At 39.9% G+C, this 20,143-nt stretch overlaps 1 long non-coding RNA gene across 1 annotated transcript; it reads right to left on the reverse strand.

The window, feature by feature from the left end:
- Positions 1–1,588: 1,588 nt before the first annotated feature.
- Positions 1,589–10,927, reverse strand: LOC309629125. The gene is made up of 2 exons (XR_014244862.1): positions 6,619–10,927; positions 1,589–6,108 (listed from the first exon to the last, which is right to left on the reverse strand). It is a non-coding gene; the product is annotated as an uncharacterized lncRNA (long non-coding RNA).
- Between the last annotated feature and the right edge of the window lie 9,216 nt (positions 10,928–20,143).

Consider the following 20,143-nt stretch of genomic DNA (forward strand, 5'->3'; position numbering starts at 1 on the left):
ATCATTTATAGCTTCTGCCATCAGGCAGCAATAGACTACTTTTCCCAGTTGCAATCTGAAAAAGCTCAGAGAAAAACTCAGCCATCATTTCTGGACCAATCACGTGTGGCCATGTGAAAGACGGGGCAGCTTCCACTATGACCATGTGATGGAGGAGGGGAGAAGGGCGTCGTTCCCAGGAGAAGGCAGAGGTGATGGGCACATGATACTATAAATGTCTATTTCCAATACCTAGAAAGCAAACCACTAAGGTTTCCAAGTTCCAGACATATATTAATATTTGGGATTCAGGAATGAGAAATTAGAATTCTTGGGAATTTTCAAAATTATGTCATTCTTAAAATACCTCCAATGTTCTTCATACCCTTAAAACTCATTATTATAGACATCTAAAAATACTTGATTAATAAGAAATATTAAGTTCGGAAGCTATTTACCAAGAATCATAGCCTACAGTGGATATTTAAACACTGGCAATGATAGCAAACATTATTACATCCTTTACAGGCAAAGGGGTTTTATAACATGGCCCATGTGATTATTCTTCCTTTCCCTGGAGCAGAGGTGGAATTATTATATTATTACCCATTGCTAAGAGGCTCTGAATGCTTCTTCTCAGAAGAATTTCATACATAATTCAGAAAAGTAAGGGAGCCTCCTATGCTTTGTGAGTTTCCCAGGTCAATTTTGCCCAGATAGGAAACTTGTTTATATTATAGTTTTAACATTGGTATTAGAGAATAAGGAATAAAAGAAACATTTTCCTCAGTTTTTTGAATAAGTTAAAAAAGTTTGACTCAATACTGGTTACCCCATTTGTGCACCAGGGGACGTAATAAAAGGGGTCAGATCATCTCCTTCCTTTGAAGCATACATACCCATGTGCTTCCACGGCTTGGCTGGGCAGTGCAGACAGATTCTTTTGGGCCTGGCTGTTAATCCTTGACACCCAAAAGTGCCATAATATTTGAAAGATGAAAATACTAACCCCTCTAGCACAGAGCTGAAGAGATGTCTGAGCAATGTTTGGACTTGGGGAGAGTTTCATGAGAAGTGAAAGTAAAAGAAAGTGACAAATCACTGACACCACAGGATGGTTCTAATACTTCGCTTGTGTGCCTGCCAAACACGTGTATTAAACCCCTAGGGAATGAATGCTGAAAAGCAGACGGGAAGGGAGAGAAGGGATGAAGGCAGGTGCCCAGCACACAGACATCCAGTAGACATTGGCAGCGTTGAATTAAAGTCGGGGCCTTGCCTTTGAGGTGCCTGACTATATAACCTGATCAATGAACCAATGCACAATTCAAAAACTCTTTGAATCACGTCTAAAGTAGTTCATAAGCAAGGACAAATCAACGTAGGGCAATGTTACCACAGCAAAACCCCAATTCCTCACAACCTTATTAATCACAATCTTGAATCACCTAGAGTTTGAAAGAAAGAACAACACATCAGAAACTGACTTTGGTGTTTATTCAGAATAACATGCCACTGATTTATCTCATTGCATCAAAAATACTAGAGGGTGAAAAATATGTTCAGAGTGATCCGTTTTAAGCACTGAAATGACTGACTCATGAATAAATTGTGTCTGCTCTTGAGATTTTTATTAAGAGAAGCAAATGAAAAAAATTGGAAGCGTTTAAACAAAACGAAAATTTTGTATCCAGGAAAATGTAATGATGTGGAATGACCAAATCTCAGTACACTTGGCTCACTGAGGCTGCTTTATAGCTGGGTACCCAGAGAAAACTTGGAGTCATTATAATCATTTCAGCTTTTAAACCTTCTGGATTTTGCAAGGAGTTATGGGGATTACTAAGATCTGGCTTTTGGGACCGTCCCTCTAAAATCTGACCCTCCAATTGATACGACCTCCACCAAGCCTTTTGGTGTCTTGGGGAATTTCCATGAGAACCGAGCAGTTAGTGGTAAATGAAGTCCTTTAGGAAATGTCCATTTAGGGGGATCTGACGTGTGATTTCTTCCCTCCAGTGCATCCTCTGGGGTCCTCTCATTGTGGCTTAGGGTTACGTGAGTCGTCTCCTTGGGCTTCTCTCCCCACTACCCGTCTCAGCCACAGAGCTGCCTTGGCAGACAGTCTGGTAACAGAGGTGTAGGGCTGCAGCGGGAAGAGCCTCTTCCAGAGTCGACATAAAACTCCGGGCGGTCCCCAGAGTGTCTGTCCTAGGTGCCGTCAGCGCCCTACATACACCTGTTGGAAATGAGTTGATGACAGCAGTCCGGCAACTCATCGACGGTCAGGAAGAGGCCAGTGGGAAGGGCTGAAAGCCTGGAATGGCATCTCCATTCCAAACCCAAACTGACACCGGAAACCCAGAGAAACTCAAAGACGATTTCTAATTCCCCAACTCCTTCAACCTAAAAGCAAATCAAAACAAATAAATAAAGGAAGAAAGGAAGAAGGAAGAAGCTGAAATAATTTATTGCCTAGGCTAAAATTACAAAGCTAATATGGAAGAAACAAAATCTGAAAATGATAACTAGACAGCCCTTCCGGAGGAAGCAATGCCTTTTCACCAGGAAACTACCTGGAGGATGTCCTTAGCTAGTTTTTAAAACTTGTTATTAAATAACAACTTAATTTGTTATTAAATATTACTATCATCAACAAAATTTTTAAAATGATGGTGGTAGTGAAGGAGCTATGTCTATCAAACAACCAAATAATGTGGCTTTCATTTTCTACCATGGCAGCAGTTAATGAAATATTACATTATGTTTGTATTATATTATAATATTTTATGCCATATTAAAATTATACAGCTGGCTACAGAATTTCTCCAAGGGGAAAACCATGGGGGAAGATTGACCACTGAAAGTATTTTCTTTTTCTAAAATAGAAAAAAATAGTGGAAAAAAATGAATTTAAGTTGAATACCTACTTTCAACAGAAGACATTATTGATCTTTTCTGGGCAAGTGGAATACCCTCTCTGGCTAGTCCAATCTTTGACTCACTTACAATCCACCCTGTATCTTCCACGGTAACAGGTACCCTTGGTGTCCCTCCCTCGTGGCCTCAGCTCCCACATTTCTGGGCACTCCAACCACGATTCTCCCCGAGACTCCTTCCTTAGGGGTTTTCTCCGGTGTAAGAGTCCACCTAATCCTTGATTGAGGCCGACCAGAAATGCCTAGGGGGTAACACTTTCTGGATCCACCCTCATCCAAGTGACTGAGGAAAGCTGATGGGAAAATAGCCCCACTGCCCGACTCCTTGGTTAGGACAGTGCTGGTGGGATTCTGCATAATTAGATTTCCCCTAAGGACTGCTTCCTCGTTCTGTGGTGGTAATCTGGGGCCACGTGCTGAATCAACTCTTGTGCCACATCCTTGCCTCAGGGCATGTTTTGGGGGAACCCAACCTAAGATATCCATGAAAGGCCCAATTTCCCCCATGCCATCACCCATCTCCCTGCAGCTCCCCCCTCCAACCATCTAGGGAGCCTAAGGTGGAAACAGAGCCCTTAACTGCCTTCTCTCTTCTGGCTTGCACAGCCCCACCTGTAACCTCACTCCCGCCTCCCTTCCTCCCTCCTCCCTGACCCAACTCCTGACCTCCCACCTGTAAGCCAAAACTCCTCCTGGAAGGATAAGCATTGCTAATTCTCCTTCTAAACAAATGATGCTGCACTGATAAAATAGCAGCTGGAAAAGACAGGATGGATGCAGGAAGTTGCCATGCACCTTTCTCAATTCACTAGGCCCAGCATTTCTGAGGAACATCCGGAAATCCAGACATTTCCTTGGATTGTTGCAGCTCTGATAAAAGTAAGCAGACCGAGTATCTGCTCCTACACCCACCGCCCACTCTTCCCCCACTCCAAGATAATAAACTGTTTAAAAATACTTTGCTTTAACCCTTCTGATATATTGCTTCTGTTATTGCTTTCTATTTATACCTCTAGCCCACCAGTTCCTGGAACTGTTGATGCCTAACGCTTAAACCAACTGCTGTAATTCTGAATAAAACTGACAGCTCTTTCTGGGTTCTCTAATTAGGAAAATCTTGAAGGCAAAGAACTGGGTAAAAAGAGTATATAATTCATTTCCAAGCAGGTACTTTTGGATGTAAATCAGGAAGAGCTATCTTCTTTCTGATTTGTCCTACATATTGTTTGTATTCCAAGCGGATCATTCTTTAAAGTTTTTGTTCAAAGGGAACCATAGCTTTGCTATGAGCTGCATTTACTCTGCCCCAGTCATTTGTGTCCCCAACGCATGTAATTTTGGGCAGACCAATGACTTTGCAGAATTTTCCAAAGCAAGGTCCTGAACTACCTGCATTAGCACCGTATGGGATCGTGGCTGAAAAACAAATTCATCAGACCACCATTGACTGACTCATTGCAACTGTGGGGAGAGGTCCAGTGATTCTAAAGTACAGAAGTTTGAGAACAACAGGTTTGAGTGTTCAAACTTGACAGGAGGTTTAGGTTACGAAGATCGAACCGAAGTTTTCCTTGTCTCTCCCAGGACTGAATCCATGGTGTTGACCTCATCCTCTGGCTGCCACTAAGTAAGCTAAGAAGCGTTTACACTAGCACTTCTTCTGTGGAGTGACAAAGACTTGTGCTAAGCCCTTCTGCTGGAAAGTAAAAAAGAAAACAATGAAAAAGATTGTTTCCAAAGAGGAAAATGCACCCAGGTTTTCTAATGGGAAAAATATGACGTGGGTAAGCGTAACACCTTAGGCAGCAGGAACAAGGCTCCTATTTTCTCAATTTTGATAAACTGTTCCTTTGGGAGCAGATCCTTGAGGAGAGATGTTCTAGTTTCCTGACTTGGATGATGGAGAAAAATCAAGGAGAGTTGTTTGCATTTGTACTGGGAAAGAAATGTTACCTTCAATTTTTTTCTAAAATCAGTGTTTTTGATGATATCTGCAGTTCAAAATCTCATGTGGTCTTATGTAAATGCTCTTGGCTTTTCCATCTGTCAAGACGCGATTAAGTAAATTCAGTCTCTTTAGAAATAATCATTGTTTCCTGGCCCTGGATTTGGAAGGATTTCCAAAGTAGATGACAGAAGTTTGGAGCAGAATCCCACTTGGCATCATCGTGATGGGATTCATTATGGGCATCTAGAGTATAGCTCAGATCAAGGACGAAGGGATTTTACTTTAGAATCCAATGGTGAATGTGTTTGTGGATGTCAACAGACCATTGCGAGGAAATATACATGATTCTGGTGAGTAAACAAATACCTTCTTCCTGGAGCAGAGACCTGTTGTGGGCTTGGGAAACCTGAAAAAGAACAGAACAATAGTCATGTCTTTTAAAGACTATCAGCTTTCAGAGCGGTGTTCAAAGTACACATCTTCTGACGAAGAAGTTCATATCTGCTACTGATGGGAGATAGCAGCCTGTGGCATTTTCCCATAAAGAGTTTGTATCGTTCTTTGGGTATTTCAGGGTATTATTACATCCTCGTCAGGACATTCCAAATGATGTCCTTTGTGGTTCGGTGTTACTGACCAAAGTCTTCATGTCAGCACTGGTTCCATATGAGAGATGTTTGCTATAGGAGTTTGTTAATAGAAATGTGGTTGATGAAAGTCGTATAAACTCTTGTACTCTGAATGGTTTTATTAACGCCACTGTCTTTCCAGTCTGGTAAGTTATACGCTCCCTAGCCTCCAACTCTCAATCTTTTTATACCTAGCCAAGAATTTTCCAAGACAGAAGATCTGAAAATGCTTCTTTATCACTTGAAGACCTGGCAACATGAATGAATAATACTTTGCACAGCTTTTCTGTGTATGAGTCATTGACCCCAGGAGCATAAACCAGTTTTTCAGTTTTAAATTATTTAACCCTTTTGTTACTCTCCTCCTAATTAGTGTCCATTGTGTTTCAAAACCCATTTTTATGTGTTTATTAATAGCCAAAGTATTTAATGAAACCATAGAAACCCCTGGAGGAGAGGCAGTTCTATTTCTCTTTAAAAACAAGCAATTCACTTAACTTCTTTTCTAGTCAAGTGAAAAGATTTAACAGTTGGAAATTATCATTTAGTTACTTATTTTTTTCCAGCTTTTAGTCTCTTTGAACTTTCACCTCCACGCATAGTCTCCCAACTCCTGGAAAAGAATTATTTCAGTCAACCAGTCAAAAGTTTACAGATCATATACATGTTTTAAATTTTCTGTCTTCCTCAATATTTGGATTTCTGAAATGTTGCATTAAAATACCTTTTTTGGAAAGAAGTTCTCATTTCTCTATCATGGCTATTATCATTGAACTGATGTTTTTTTGGCTTGGAATTTTTAAATGACTTTCAGTTTTTCTGCTTTAATTTTATCCTAAACCCAACCCTACATACCTGCAGCACCAGCATCACCTGAAGCTTGTTAGAAATGCAGGCCCCACCCCAGACCCTCTGACTCAGAATCTGCCTTTTAACAAGATTTCTTGCACACATTAAAGTTGAGAAGCTCGATTCTCACCTAATCCTTCCACCTTATGGTAGCATTTCCAAAGCAAGGGAGCTCAGAGCTTGGTTTTATAAATTATGGTATCTAAGGAAGATACCATAATAACTGGAAGATAGTGAGTCCTCAAGGTAGAAGCACCGCAATGGTTGCATTTACCGTGGGGCATCCTGCTGGCAGCGCAGCCTGTGCTCGAGGTTTTAAGGGCTGTGGTGCTGATGTGGTAACCCCCCGGCACTGTCCTGGGAGTGGAGAAAAGCTTCGCGCATGGTGAGGAAGCTCACGGGCAGAGGAGAGACACACGGGTACATGTATGCAGGATGATTCATTCTGTGGGTGGAAGGTGGGGCAGCGGACAGAACAGGGAGGCTTCTCCGAGGAGATGACTCGATTTTGAACATTTCACCCCATGGGCAAGTTAGAAGATGTTCCAGGCAGGCAGACATGAAAACAGTGAGACATAGAAACCCTTCTAAGGAAATTCACATGGTTTGGTTTTGGTGAACGTGAGGTATATGTAAGTGGGGGGTGAACAGTAGGTGGGAAGGAACCCATGGAACAATGGGAAATGAGGACAAATTACAGATTCGGATGGCCCTGAGTGCTTGGGACCTTGGCTTGTGTCCAAGGGGCTTGAAGAATTTTAGACAGAGGAAAAACACAACCAGCTTGGTGTCTTTAAGAGGTTGACCCTGATGTAGTGTGGAGGATGGAACAGAGGCAGATGGGGCAAGCGTAGAGCCAGGGAGACCACAGTGCAGGTGGCTGCAGTGGCCCGGGGGAGAGGCCATGATGCCATGAGACGCCATGAGGTGGTAGCTGTGGGGATGGACGGCTCAAGATAGAGCCCAGAACAAAAGGAGGAAATCCTTTTCTCTCTGTCATTGGCCTTTCCGCCAAACCTTTTGAAGACAACTGTCCTTGGCTGAGTCTTATTTAGAGCAAACACCTCCAGGTCTTTGAACTGCTGTTCACATGCCATGGTTTTGCGACCCTCTCTACAAGTACTCCGGTTGATTTCTATTCCACGGGCATTGTAGTGCCAAGAGTTAAAGACAAGGTGAGGTTGAGTGGGGAAAGAGACCTAAAAGTTGCTGGGTCCCTAAACATGCCAGGTGCACCACAAACATTGGGTCCTTTAGTTCCCACAATCCTGCAAACTAAGTATTATTACCTCTGTTTTAGAGATGGAAAGAATAAGGCCCTGGAGACTAAGGATCTCCTTTGTGATTATCATTTACAATGAGTAGAATCTGAATTTTCCCCCAAAGATCTGTGATTCACTTATTCAACTACCTGCACCGCAAGGATGCCTAAAGGAGTTTAAAATACCACTTCCCCTGTAGTTTGCTGAAGGTACAGGTGGCAATCAATTGCCTTCTCCGGCTACCTGCTTTGCCTATTGAATGAGGTCACTAGAACCAGTGGACAGGCAGAGAAGACCCCTGAGTGAGCACATAGATGACACAAATTCTCTATTTGTAAAAAAGGACCTCACAAGCAGTTCTGCTTGATTTGTTTGTACACAATTCCCTCAAGCTGGGCCACATGTTTCTGCGGCCTGCCAACGATTAAAAACAAGTCAAGAATGAGTGGGAAGCAAGTGAGATCTAATAGCTGACAAGTTGACATCAAGGGAGGAGATGGGAAAATGTAAAGAGCCAGAGATATAAGAAGTCAAGAAGTGTCAGTAATAGTTTTGGCCACTAACATAGGGACAGACAGTCCCACAGACTTTACTAGTTCCTGAAGGCATGACTGTATTATAGCACAATGTATAGACCCTAAGAGTCAATGTAAACTCGATCACCCACCCAAAGGAGAAATTATCAACGTAACATCCTGGACCAGAGGGTCATTTCTGCCTCTGCATGAGCTATTTCAGGAGTATGATGATGTGCACCTCTTTTCTGGTTAGAAGTTGTTAACATTTATAGAAGATTCTTATAGTCTGCTAAGCAAAATCTCTCTCTGAGTGATGTCTGCCAGCTGGCCAATGTTCAGTGCTTTTTTTACATGATAATCATCCAAATATCGGGAGACCAGTGTTACCAGTGCAGAAGGGTAACAAGAAACTCCCAGACTCTGAGTCTCCCAAGAACTTTTTCCTTTCAAGCTTGCTCTAGAGATGATCCTCTGTCCTGCCAGGGTGGTCCCATGACATTTCCAGTCAATCTCAGGAAATAAAATTTTCTATAGTCATGTTAAGCTGTAAACACAGGCACAGCCTTATGATTTAAAGTATCCAATCAAATCTGTTAATTGATCCTCAGTTTCTTTTCTTTTTTTTTAACTTTTTATTTTATATTGGAATGTGGTTGATTAACAATGTTGTGATAGTTTCAGGTGTAGAGCAAAGTGATTCAGTTATACATATATATGTATCTGTTCTTTTTCAAATTCTCTTCCCATTTAGGTTGTTACATAATATTGAGCAGAGTTCCCTGTGCTATGGAGTAGGTCCTTGTTGGTTATCCATTTTAAATATAGCAGTGTGTACATGTCAATCCCAAACTCCCTTACTGTCCTTCAGGTTCCATTGGAAGGAGATCTTCCTATCCACCCTCCTGCCTCCTGTTTTTGAGTGCCAGGCTTTTCCTCTCTCTACCGTTCATCTCTCCCACTCTGTACCTGCCGTTTCCAGACAGGGAACTCTAAACAGTGAGAGGAAGAAAAGTTAAGGGGAACAGGAAAGTTCTTACTTGACTGGTGCCACCCTATACTGGCTCCTAAGTCTCAAAGTTTTGGGGTTTTTTTTGGTTTTTGTTTTAATTGAAGTATAGTTAATTTACAGTGTTGTGTTAATTTCTGCTGCACAGCAAAGTGATTCAGTTATACATATATATACACATTCCTTTTCATATTCTTTTCCATTATGGCTTATCACAGGATATTAAATATCCTGTGCTGTACAGTAGGACCTTGTGGTTTACTAAGTCTCAAAGTTTAATGTGTGCATGAATCACATGGGGGAGCTCATTAAAATGAAGATTCTGGGTCAGTAGGCCTAGGGTGCATTTCTAATAGTGTCCCAGGTGACACAGATGGTGCTAAGCCATGGACCATACTTTGAGTAACAAGGATTTAGAGATTCCCCATTTAATGCAGCTAATTAATGCATTTCCTTTAATTCAGGTAACCCGCTTTCAACTATAGCCCCTGATGGGACACATCATTGCCTTTTACCACTGGGGACCCTTACCCTGGCAGGTCACCCCCTTGGTCAGAATACCTTTCAGTATATCGTCAGGTTCAGTTTCCACAGGTAATTCGTCTGGCCCGTGGGTCTCGAATACCTTTGACCTTCATTTTGACCTGAACACAGTTACTTCCTAGGCATTTGCTGGGCAGCCACTGTAACTTTCCAAATGACAAATCAGGCGCCACCCCTCTGTCCTCCAGATGTAGGGAATGCGTGTGGAGTTCTCCCCACAGAGCTGTCAAAAATGATACACTAGGCCTGGGATTGGAACAAGCGATGAAAACGGACAGTATAACTCTCTTTTGCTTCACAATTCCTCTATCCTTAGTCAATAATTTAGCTCGTTTAAATTCTCAGTCTGGCTGAAGGCCATGTATCCTGTAACCAGTTCTAGATATTTCTTTTGAAAACTTGCATCTTGGTGCCTGTGCTCACAGCTGAATTTGGCATCTCATGAACTACAATACATCCCCATGTTTCTCTTCTCTGTGGCCAACATAACTGCTCCCACGTAATGCGGTTTCTGAATATTTACAATTTTCTAGATGCTTTTCCATTTGTCAATATTCTACCTAAAATAAGGTACCTAGAATCAGACATAGAGCTCCAAACAGAGTCTGGCCAGCCCAGAGTTCTTTAAAGTTGTGTGTTTCTACCCCATACACGTGTGACTTCATTAATGCTCTTGGCAGTTGAATGTATGTGGAAGAGAAAAGAAAGAAGGGAAGAGGGAGGAATCAATGATAAGTGTATAATCTTTTTGTTCTTAGTTGAAGTTTAGCTGATTTACAATGTTGTGGAAGTTTCTGGTGTGCAGCAAAGTGATTCAGTTTTATATATATACATATATATTGTTTTTCATGTTCTTTTCTATTATGGTTTATTACAGGATATTAAATATATTATAGTTCCCTGTGTTATACAGTAGGACCTTGTTGTTTACCTGTTTTATATATAGTAGTATTTATCTGTTAATCCCAAACTCCTAATTTATCCCTCCCCACCACGTTTCCCCTTTGGTAACCATAAGTTTGTTTTCTATGTTTGTGAGTCTGTTTCTGTTTTGTAAATAAGTTCATCCGTATCATATTTTAGATTCCACATGTAAGTGATATCATATGGTATTTGTCTTTCTCTGTCTGACTTACTTCACTTAGTATGATAATCTCTAGGTCCCTCCATGTTTCTGCAAATGACATTATTTCATTCTTTTTTATGGCTGAGTAGTATTCCATTATATATATATAGATAGATAGATATAGATATATACACACACACACACACATACACACACCATATCTTCTTTATCTATTCATCTGTTGATAGACATTTAGGTTGCTTCCATATCCTGGCTATTGTAAACAGTGCTGCTATTAACATTGGGGTGCATGTATCTTTTTGAATTAGAGTTTTCTCTGGATATATGCCCAGGAGTGGGATTGCTGGATCATATGGTAGCTCTAGTTTTCATTTTTTAAGGAACCTTCATACTGTTTTCCACAGTGGCTGCACCAAGTGTATAATCTCAGCTGTCTGGAAAATTCAGATACCATTAATATAAAATAACAAAGTTAAAATAAGGAAATGGAGGGTTGTTCCATTTTAGACATACTGTGTTTGAGGTGCCAGCAGGGCACCTATGTGGAAATGCTCAGCAGGTGGTAATAAATTGGAGACAGGAACATACTGGAAGTTAAACTTAGGGATAGGGATTTGGGGATCCTGCTTATGAAGATAATACCTGCCGTCTAGGGAATAGAGGATGCATGCAGGTTGAACTTAGGGGAGAAGGTTCAGGCCTAAAGATGATGAAGGCTCATGCAGATTCCAAGAGAAGGCAACATATTCTCCAGTACTGGACTGTTACCTATGTGACCCCAAATGTTTCTTTCCCTGGCCTGCCATATTGTCTGAAAGTTACATCAGCTTCACTTCTTAGAATTCTCCCGAAGACAAGTGTGCATGTTGCCACCTGGGAGGGGTCACATGTTAGCTGGCTGATACATCATAAGGAACACATTTACCCGATTAGTAACCATGGCCACCACTGCCTCCCAGGCCAGAGTCTGGTGAGAATGGAACATGGAATTTCTTTCTTTTTAATTCAAGTATAGTTGATTTATAATGTTGTGCTAATGTCTGCTGTGCAGCTAAGTGACTCAGTTATACACATACATACATTCTTTTTTAATATTCTTTTCCATTATGATTTATCACAGGATATTGAATATAGTTCCCTGTGCTATAGAGTAGGACCTTGTTATTTATCCATTCTAAATGTAATAGTTTGCATTTACTAACCCCAAACTCCCACTCCATCTCTCTCCCTCCCCCGCTCCCCCTTGGCAACCACAAGTCTGTTCTCTATGTCCATGATTCTGTTTCTGTTTTGTAGATAGGTTCATCTGTGCCATATTTTAGATTCCACATACAAGTGGTATCATATGGTATCTGTCTTTCTCTTTCTGACTTACTTCACTCAGTATGATAATCTCTAGTTGCATCCCTGTTGCTGTGAATGACATTATTTTGTTCTTTTTTATGGCTGAGTGGAACATGGGATTTTTGATGCCTATGAAGAATTAGAGGCGAGGTCTAGATCACTTGGGAAAAAAATAGGCTTGGGCAGTCAGGGTTGGGTGGACCAGGATGTAGAAGGATGTTTACAAACATGGCAGGGAGACTCCAGAATTTATTGCTTCATGGAAATAGCTTATATTCAAAATGAGTTTATTATATTGCTGAATAATCCTCACCTAGTCAATGATTTTATAAAAATGTATGTATTTCAGTTAAAAAATCACTTTACGTTTACTTTTCCCCCCTCTCTTAAAATAGGTTTACATTATATTATTCTTTGTTATATTATATATTTGTTATCTATAATCAAAGGAGTGAAAATGGCCATTTTACAGTAAAGCATGAAGAAATAATACGATAGAAACTGATTTTAAAGGATATCCACAAATCTTTGTGTATTTGTCGATTTCAAAAAAAAAACCCCAAATAATGTATTTATTTACTTGAATCTGACATCAAACATTAAACTTCAAAATATAAATACCAATATAAATTTTGATTACTGTTTTAATTTCTACAAATAAAATACATGAAATAATTAATATTTAAAATTTAGTAATTGCATGAGATAGTTTAATAATTTCATACCTAAAATGTATATTATTAAGTATATATATATACATAAAATACATATAAATGGCATAAAGTATATATATTTGGTTTAAACTCTCATAAGCTGTCACCTTGACTAGTGATATATAAATTATATATACATACATGGTCTTTATTAGATACAGTAACATGTTCTGAAAATTTTTCATTCAGACCTATTATATCTTTTAAGGAGAACCCATTCAGTAGCATAATTTCTGGTGGAAACATACTTAGCACCACACAAGCTCCATAAATTGTAATGTTTGGTAGATTTTGACGTTGACTGAAAGTGTGAAGATGATGAAAATCAAAATTCTAAGGATTCTCAGGAAAATGTGGGGATGTACCAGAGATCACAGTAAAATACCACAAACTTGGCTTTAAACAACCAGATTTCTAATTTCCCGAAATTAGTTATTCCCAAATACCAGAGTCAGGGTTGAAAACACATATGTGGTAAAGGCTGAGCGATCTAACATTTAGTCAGCTGGAGCTCTTAGCCAGCCTGGAAAATTATAATGTAATAATTAATATTCATAGTGGTGACTCTCAGGATAAAAGTCTTAGCTACCATTTCTTTTATACCCACTGTATTCCAGGAGCCTTAATATCATTTCCAATGTAATATACTATCTTATTTAAGTAACAGAAGGATTCTATGAAATAGGTTGTATTATCTCCATGTTACAGGTGAAACAAATGGTGTTCAGAGAAGTTAAAAGTAATTTTGCAGGGTCCCATGGTGAGAAATAGGTATCTTTGTGTTGTCCTACATCCTAGGAGCATTTACATTCCAAACTTTGTTAAGTGCTCATTTTTGGAAAGCTGGTAATCCTTAGCTGATAAGTCTTTGATAAAAGAGAGTACTTCATAAGCTTCAGTTGCAAAATAAATGAGTCATGGGTATGAGATGTATAGTGTGGGGAATATAGTGAATACTATGTAATATCTTTGTATGGTGACATGTGACTAGACTTATCATGGTCATCATTTTGAAATGTGTAGAAATATCAAATCACTATGTCGTGTAACAGGAACTAACATACTGTTGTAGGTCAATTACATGTCAAGTGCAAACACACTCATAGAAAAAGAGATCAGATTTGTGGTTATCAGAGGCCAGTGGTGGGGGGAGGGGGAATTGGATGAAGGTGGTCAAAAGGTACAAACTTCCAGGCTTCCCTGGTGGTGCAGTGGTTAAGAATCCGCCTGCCAATGCAGGGGACATGGGTTCGAGCCCTGGTCCGGGAAGATCCCACATGCCGCGGAACAACGAAGCCTGTGCGCCACAACTACTGAGCCTGCACTCTAAAGCCTGCGAGCCACAACTACTGAGCCCGCGTGCCACAACTACTGAAGCCCGCACACCTAGAGCCCGTGCTCAGCAACAAGAGAAGCCACTGCAATGAGAAGCCTGTGCATCGCAACGAAGAGTAGCCCGCGCTCACTGCAACTAGAAAAAGCCCACGCGCAGCAACGAAGACCCAATGCAGCCAAAAATAAATAAATTAATTAATTTTTTAAAAAAGGTACAAACTTCCAATTATAAGATAAATAAGGACTAGGATGTAATGTACAACATGATAAATATAATAAACACTGCTGTATGTTATATACGAAAGTTGTTGAGAGTAAATCTTAAGAGTTCTCACCACAAGGGAAAAAGTTGTTTTTCTATTTCTTTAGTTTTGTATCTACATGAGATGATGGAAATTCACTAAACTTACTGTGATAACCATTTCATGATGTACGTAAGTCAAAATCATGATGCTGTACACCTTAAACTTACAGAGGGCTGTATGTCAATTATATCTCAATGAAACTGGAGGAAAAGAAAAAAAGAGTACTTCATGTTCAATCCTGTTAGACAAGAATATTTATTTGTACTTATGTATGCTGCTTGCTTCTTCTATGCACGTGTAATGCCACCACGGTCCCTAGAGCACAAGCTGCAAATGATTTTTCCAGTGTTAATGGTGGGGTTGGGTGGAGTTATTCATCCAGTGTCTGGCCATCTCCCCCCTCAGAGTCCTCCAGTGACCAACAGTCTTCTGGATGTGGAAGTCTAGGGCAGATACTGTGGCTGGTGACCACGGCTCACAGCCAAGTTAAATACAGACTTCACTGATTCCATGCTGGTCCCCCACCCCCTCTCGATCTCTCTGTCTCTATCTCTGTCTCTGTCTCTCTCTCTCTGTCACACACACACACACCCACACACACACATACAAACACACTAATGAGAAAATTTAGTCTTTACATTTAATATAGATTTGGGATATGTTTGGGAAGTAGTATCAATAGAATCAAACATTTGTGTGGGGAGGGATAAATCAGGAGATTGGGATTAAGATACACACACTACTGTGTATAAAATAAATAACCAACAAGGACCTCCTGTATAGCACAGGGAATTCTGCTCAATACTATGTAATAACCTATACGGGAAAAGAATCTGGAAAAGAATGGATATATGTATATGTATAACTGATTCATTTTGCTGTACACCTGAAACTAGCAAAACATTGTAAATCAACTATACTCCAGTATAAAATGAAAACTAAATTTAATAAAATAAAACAAAACAAAAAAATTATAAAATGTGGGCAAAGATCTCTGTTAAAAAAAAAAAAAAATCAAACATTTGCCATTTGCTTCTACTGATTTCATTTCCTAAACATCTCCTGAATCCTCTATTTCTCTGTTTCCACAGTTCCCACCTAGTCCAATACACCATCCCCTCCTTCCCGGATTTCAACAGCATCCTGACTGCTCTCCTTGTTTCTACCCTGGGCGCCCCCCCCTCAATCCATTCTCTGCAGCACAACCGCTGTGTTCCTAAAATGCAGATCTTATCTCATTTGTCTGCCTGAAATCTTGCACTGGCTGCTCACTGGGGGCTGTCAGATTTGACCCCTGCCTCTCTCCACAGTTCAGCTCATCTGAAGCTTTCTTTATTCAAGGTGCTCTGGCTTTCTTGTGACCTTTCTTACTGCCCAGCCTCAGGACCTGGGAGCTTGCTATTCCTTCCTTTTCTCCCTTTTTACTTGGTAATCATCCTTCAGGGCTCAGTCTCAATGTCAGTTTCTTAGAGCAACTTTCCATGATACCAGAGGAAGCTCGACCCTCAGGTTATACACTCTCATAGCACTCTGTCGTTACCCCAGCATTACCCATAACTTCACCACGTAATTAAAGAACAATATGTTATTGCTTATTAAAGTCTGTCTCCTACACTTGGCTGTTAACTTCATGAGAAGTTAACATGAGAAGTCTGGATCTTTCTTATTCACCACTGATTCCCACCTCCTAGTACAGTGCCTGGCCTCTGTAAGCACACAATAATGTTTTCTTAGACATTTTTGCCTATGCTACAGATATTAAGCTTTTTCCCCTTTAATCAAACAAGATGACTGTTGTTGGCCAATGTCTTAGAAATGGCTGCAAACTATTGAGACTGAGTATTTTAATACCAAGAATTTGCACAGATGAACTCAGGAATTCATCACGAAGGCTGATACACCATTGTCAACTGGACCACCTTGAGTTTGTGTTTGATCATCTGTTAATGATGTCACTTATTGATAGTAAATAATGGAGCTGAGAGGACTTCGTAATGGAAGGTGCTGAATAACAACCAGGAAAAAAGGCAGCAAAAAGCCATGAATGTAAGATGGAGATGGTATAAAACGCTGAGAGATATTATCAGGTGGGGAATAAAAACAAAGAAGTTACATGGATAAAGATGTAAGGAAGAAAGACGTTTTCTGAAAATAAGTCTATTGAAGAGATTGCAGGGTTAGAGATAGTTAGCAAGTTTAGATTGGAAGAGGTAACTGAGAAAATTTAGCAATAATTTTTCTCTTTCATTCTTCCTTTCTTTCTCCCTTTCTTTCTTTTCTTTCTTTCTTTCTTCTTTCTTTCTTTCTTTCTTTCTCCTTTTCTTTCTTTCTCTTTTCTCTCTTTCTCTTTCCCTTCCTCTCTTTCTCTTTCCCACTGTCTCTTTCTCTCTTTTCTTCCTCCCCTCCCTTCTTTCCTTCCTTCCTCCCTTCCTTCCTCCTTTCCTTTAGCAATTAATATACTGCTCATGAGAGTGGAGTCATTTTACAAGCACTGGGATAAAGGTCAAGGCACAGGCAATGTTTATAGAGGAACAGGAGTTTCGATTAGGCAATTTGCTAGTAACACCTTCAGTAAATAAATGTGAGGATAATATGGAGTGTTTATCACAACAGTGAGTTTTTAATCAGATCCATTCACCAAGAAAGCTGTAAAATAATTTGCAAAGTGCTTTGAGATAATAAACGACTATATAAACACAGTCTTATCCTAGCAACTGAAATTATAAAGCTATTTGGTTTAGAAAATTCAAACTCTGGTATTTTATTTCCCTTGAGTGGTGACAATAGATTGATTTATGAAACGGAATATTTCTTCCCTTGAATTAAATTATTCTATAAGCATACTGATTAGCTGTTAGTAGGGGATGGATACTGCTAGCAATAATTTCATTTCTGTTTTTGAATTTTATTTAAAGATTTTCAAGATGCAAAAAATAGCACTTTGTGAATCACACGCGATGTTCATGACCTGGGTGAGTTTCAAGCTTGTGCTTTGCTTTTGGAATCATTCCTGTGCCAAAGCACATGCAGAAAATCAATATTCCTGAAGACAGTGACTATGCTTTTTTTTTTTTTTAAAGGGTATTAAAAAGGAAGAGCTACTGGCTTGGTAAAGATGAGAGAGAGAGAGAGAAGACAAAAGCCTTAGAAACACCTAAAACTTGATATTCTCAATGTATGGTATATTACTAGAGATAAGCAGAGATTTCTAACAGGCTGGGCTTGATTTTAATTTCTTTCTAGAATCAGAGGAAGATCAAGAGCTTCTTCACCAAGACTCACAGTTCAGTTCCCTTTGGTGTAATCCAGTAACTAGGGACACCTTGCTGAACTGGAGGTCCCCTAGGTTCAGAGAAATCATAAACCCAGATGACTTTGGGTGTGCATTCATACAATTCTGGCTATGAGTTACTACGCTTAAAGCCCATGGATGATCCATCTCAGGTCCATGGTGAGTTTATCTGTTGATTTATAGGAGACTATGTGGGAAAGCTGAAGAGGGAAGACAGCATCACACTTTTGATGTCTAATCTCGGGGATCGACTACTGGAGTTCACAGAATCAGAAATCCGCGTATGCTCGAGCTGCATGAGGTTTTAAACTGGTGTTAAGAGGACCCCACATTAGTAAAGAAATATAACCCATGACCTCAAGTGCTACCAAATCAGGTGCAGCTGCTCGCCGCTCAGTAACCAATACCCGAGAGAGAGAAATGTCGGTAGAAAGGAAAGTTGGTTTTAATCAGAATGTCGGCCATCTGGGGAGATGGTGGACTCAGTGTCCCCCAAAAACCATCTCCAAAGATTCTGCTCGGCTAAGTTTTTAAAGGGAAAAAGAGAAGTAATCTCAGTGAATCATTGAGATAGGGGGTCATCACCATCCCTCACTGTGTGCAGGCTCGTCCACTTCTTGTGATTTTTCTTTAGATGTTATCTTGTTTACCCAGTTTGTTCTCGAGATTACTGAAGGGGAAGCTAAGGAAGAGATCTGGTCATCTGTTAATTACTTATTCTTCATTTCTACTTCTTGAAATTTCTACGTCCATTCTTCTACGTCCGTTGGTTCTACGGAAAGGACCAACATGTTAAGCAAGGTATTGTGTGATGGAAAGAATGGAAAGGTGTGCTAGGGCCAGAGAGGAGTACAGCATGGTGTCTGGTTTAAGGTTAGTGACACAACAAAGGGGTGCCTCCTGCAGAGAGCTGCTAACAAATGGAAATGAAGTATCCATAGGAGGTTAATCCCATCTATTGTGCTTTAGTCAGGAATGTGTCATAATATTCTAGTTTCCCCAATATAATTTTAAGGGAGTTAAACTGGAACAACTAGAAATTACATCATTAATTATATTCAGTGTCAACTGAAATTACCACTTGATGCAATCTTGCTAACAAAGCATGTGGATGGGATAAGCTACTCCCAGCTTCATCGACTAGTAGCCTTAATAGCCTACTCCCTCGCTAGGGGTTAGCTAGTCAGGAAACACTACACACACACACACACACACACACACACATTTTTTTTTCCTTCTAAAAAAATCTCAATTTAAAAGTGGTTTAAAAACTGGGCCCTTGTTCTTGCTCTGTGCTGGATGCCTAAAGATTCTAAAACCTGAAGTGTTTTAGAAAATATTGATTCCAGTTCCCGTCTCACAGGGTCTGAGTCATTTGGGCTAGAACAGGGCCTGAACATTCCCATATTTTAAAGGTGATTGTAATGAGAGCCTAAGGTTGGGGACCACAGATAAATGCTATTTCATTCCATCCTTCTGATCTCCATAGTAAGTAGGCTTTGCCATTACAATTTTGCATATCAAAAATTGACATTCAGTTTAAGGCCAACAGTTGAACCCATGTGTCTAGGATTTTTAAGTCTTTGCTTTTCTCATCAGTTCACGTTTCCTAAGACTTCTAATGAGATCAAAGAACTTTCATAGAAAGTTGCTGATAACTATGGCAAGAGAAAGGGAAAAGAAAATTCAATTCTAGAGGTTAGGCTAAAAATAGAAGATTTATTTAAGGCTCAGCAAATTCTCTGAAGTGCTACACATTTGCCCTGATGGAAAGCTTAATGTATCATACTTGGTTATATAATGTCACATTGAAAAAGCTGGCACTGAAGTATCAAAGCTTCTCTTGTCCTCCCCACCTGCCCGATATGTGAACTTTGTAAACAGGGCACAAAAAGATGACACTGCAATTTTCTCCACGTGCATTTTAACTTTATAGAAAACAAAATTTCAAATCAGTTTTCTCTGACATTCAGTCTCTTCCATAAAAAAATGGACAGTATAAACTATTATATATCTAGCATTACCGTGGCTGGGTATTTCCCTTGAATCTCTCTGCTCCTCATTTATGTTAGGGGATAAGAGGAGGATTTTGAACAGACAAAATATTATCAAGGGCGTCTTAGCTCTTCTGCATCCTCAGAACACAAATAATAACCTGAATGTAAAAGTCTAAACCTGAGTCTTCGGTAGGTCAGTTTCAGCCAGGATCAAGCACGTTCTGTCTTTCTTTCCTCCGATTCTCATCTGCTCTCTGGAGGAGCCTCTGGTAGCAGATGTAGTAAGAATGTGTAGAGCTGCCAAGATGCTTAATCAAGTCCTTGTGATTGTTGTGGCTGTCACCTCAAATTTCAGATTCAAAAGCATAACTTTATGAACTCATCCACAGAGGATCAG

The sequence above is a fragment of the Balaenoptera borealis genome (assembly GCF_965194805.1).
Source record: "Balaenoptera borealis genome assembly, chromosome: 5".
NCBI classification, from domain to species: domain Eukaryota; kingdom Metazoa; phylum Chordata; class Mammalia; order Artiodactyla; family Balaenopteridae; genus Balaenoptera; species Balaenoptera borealis.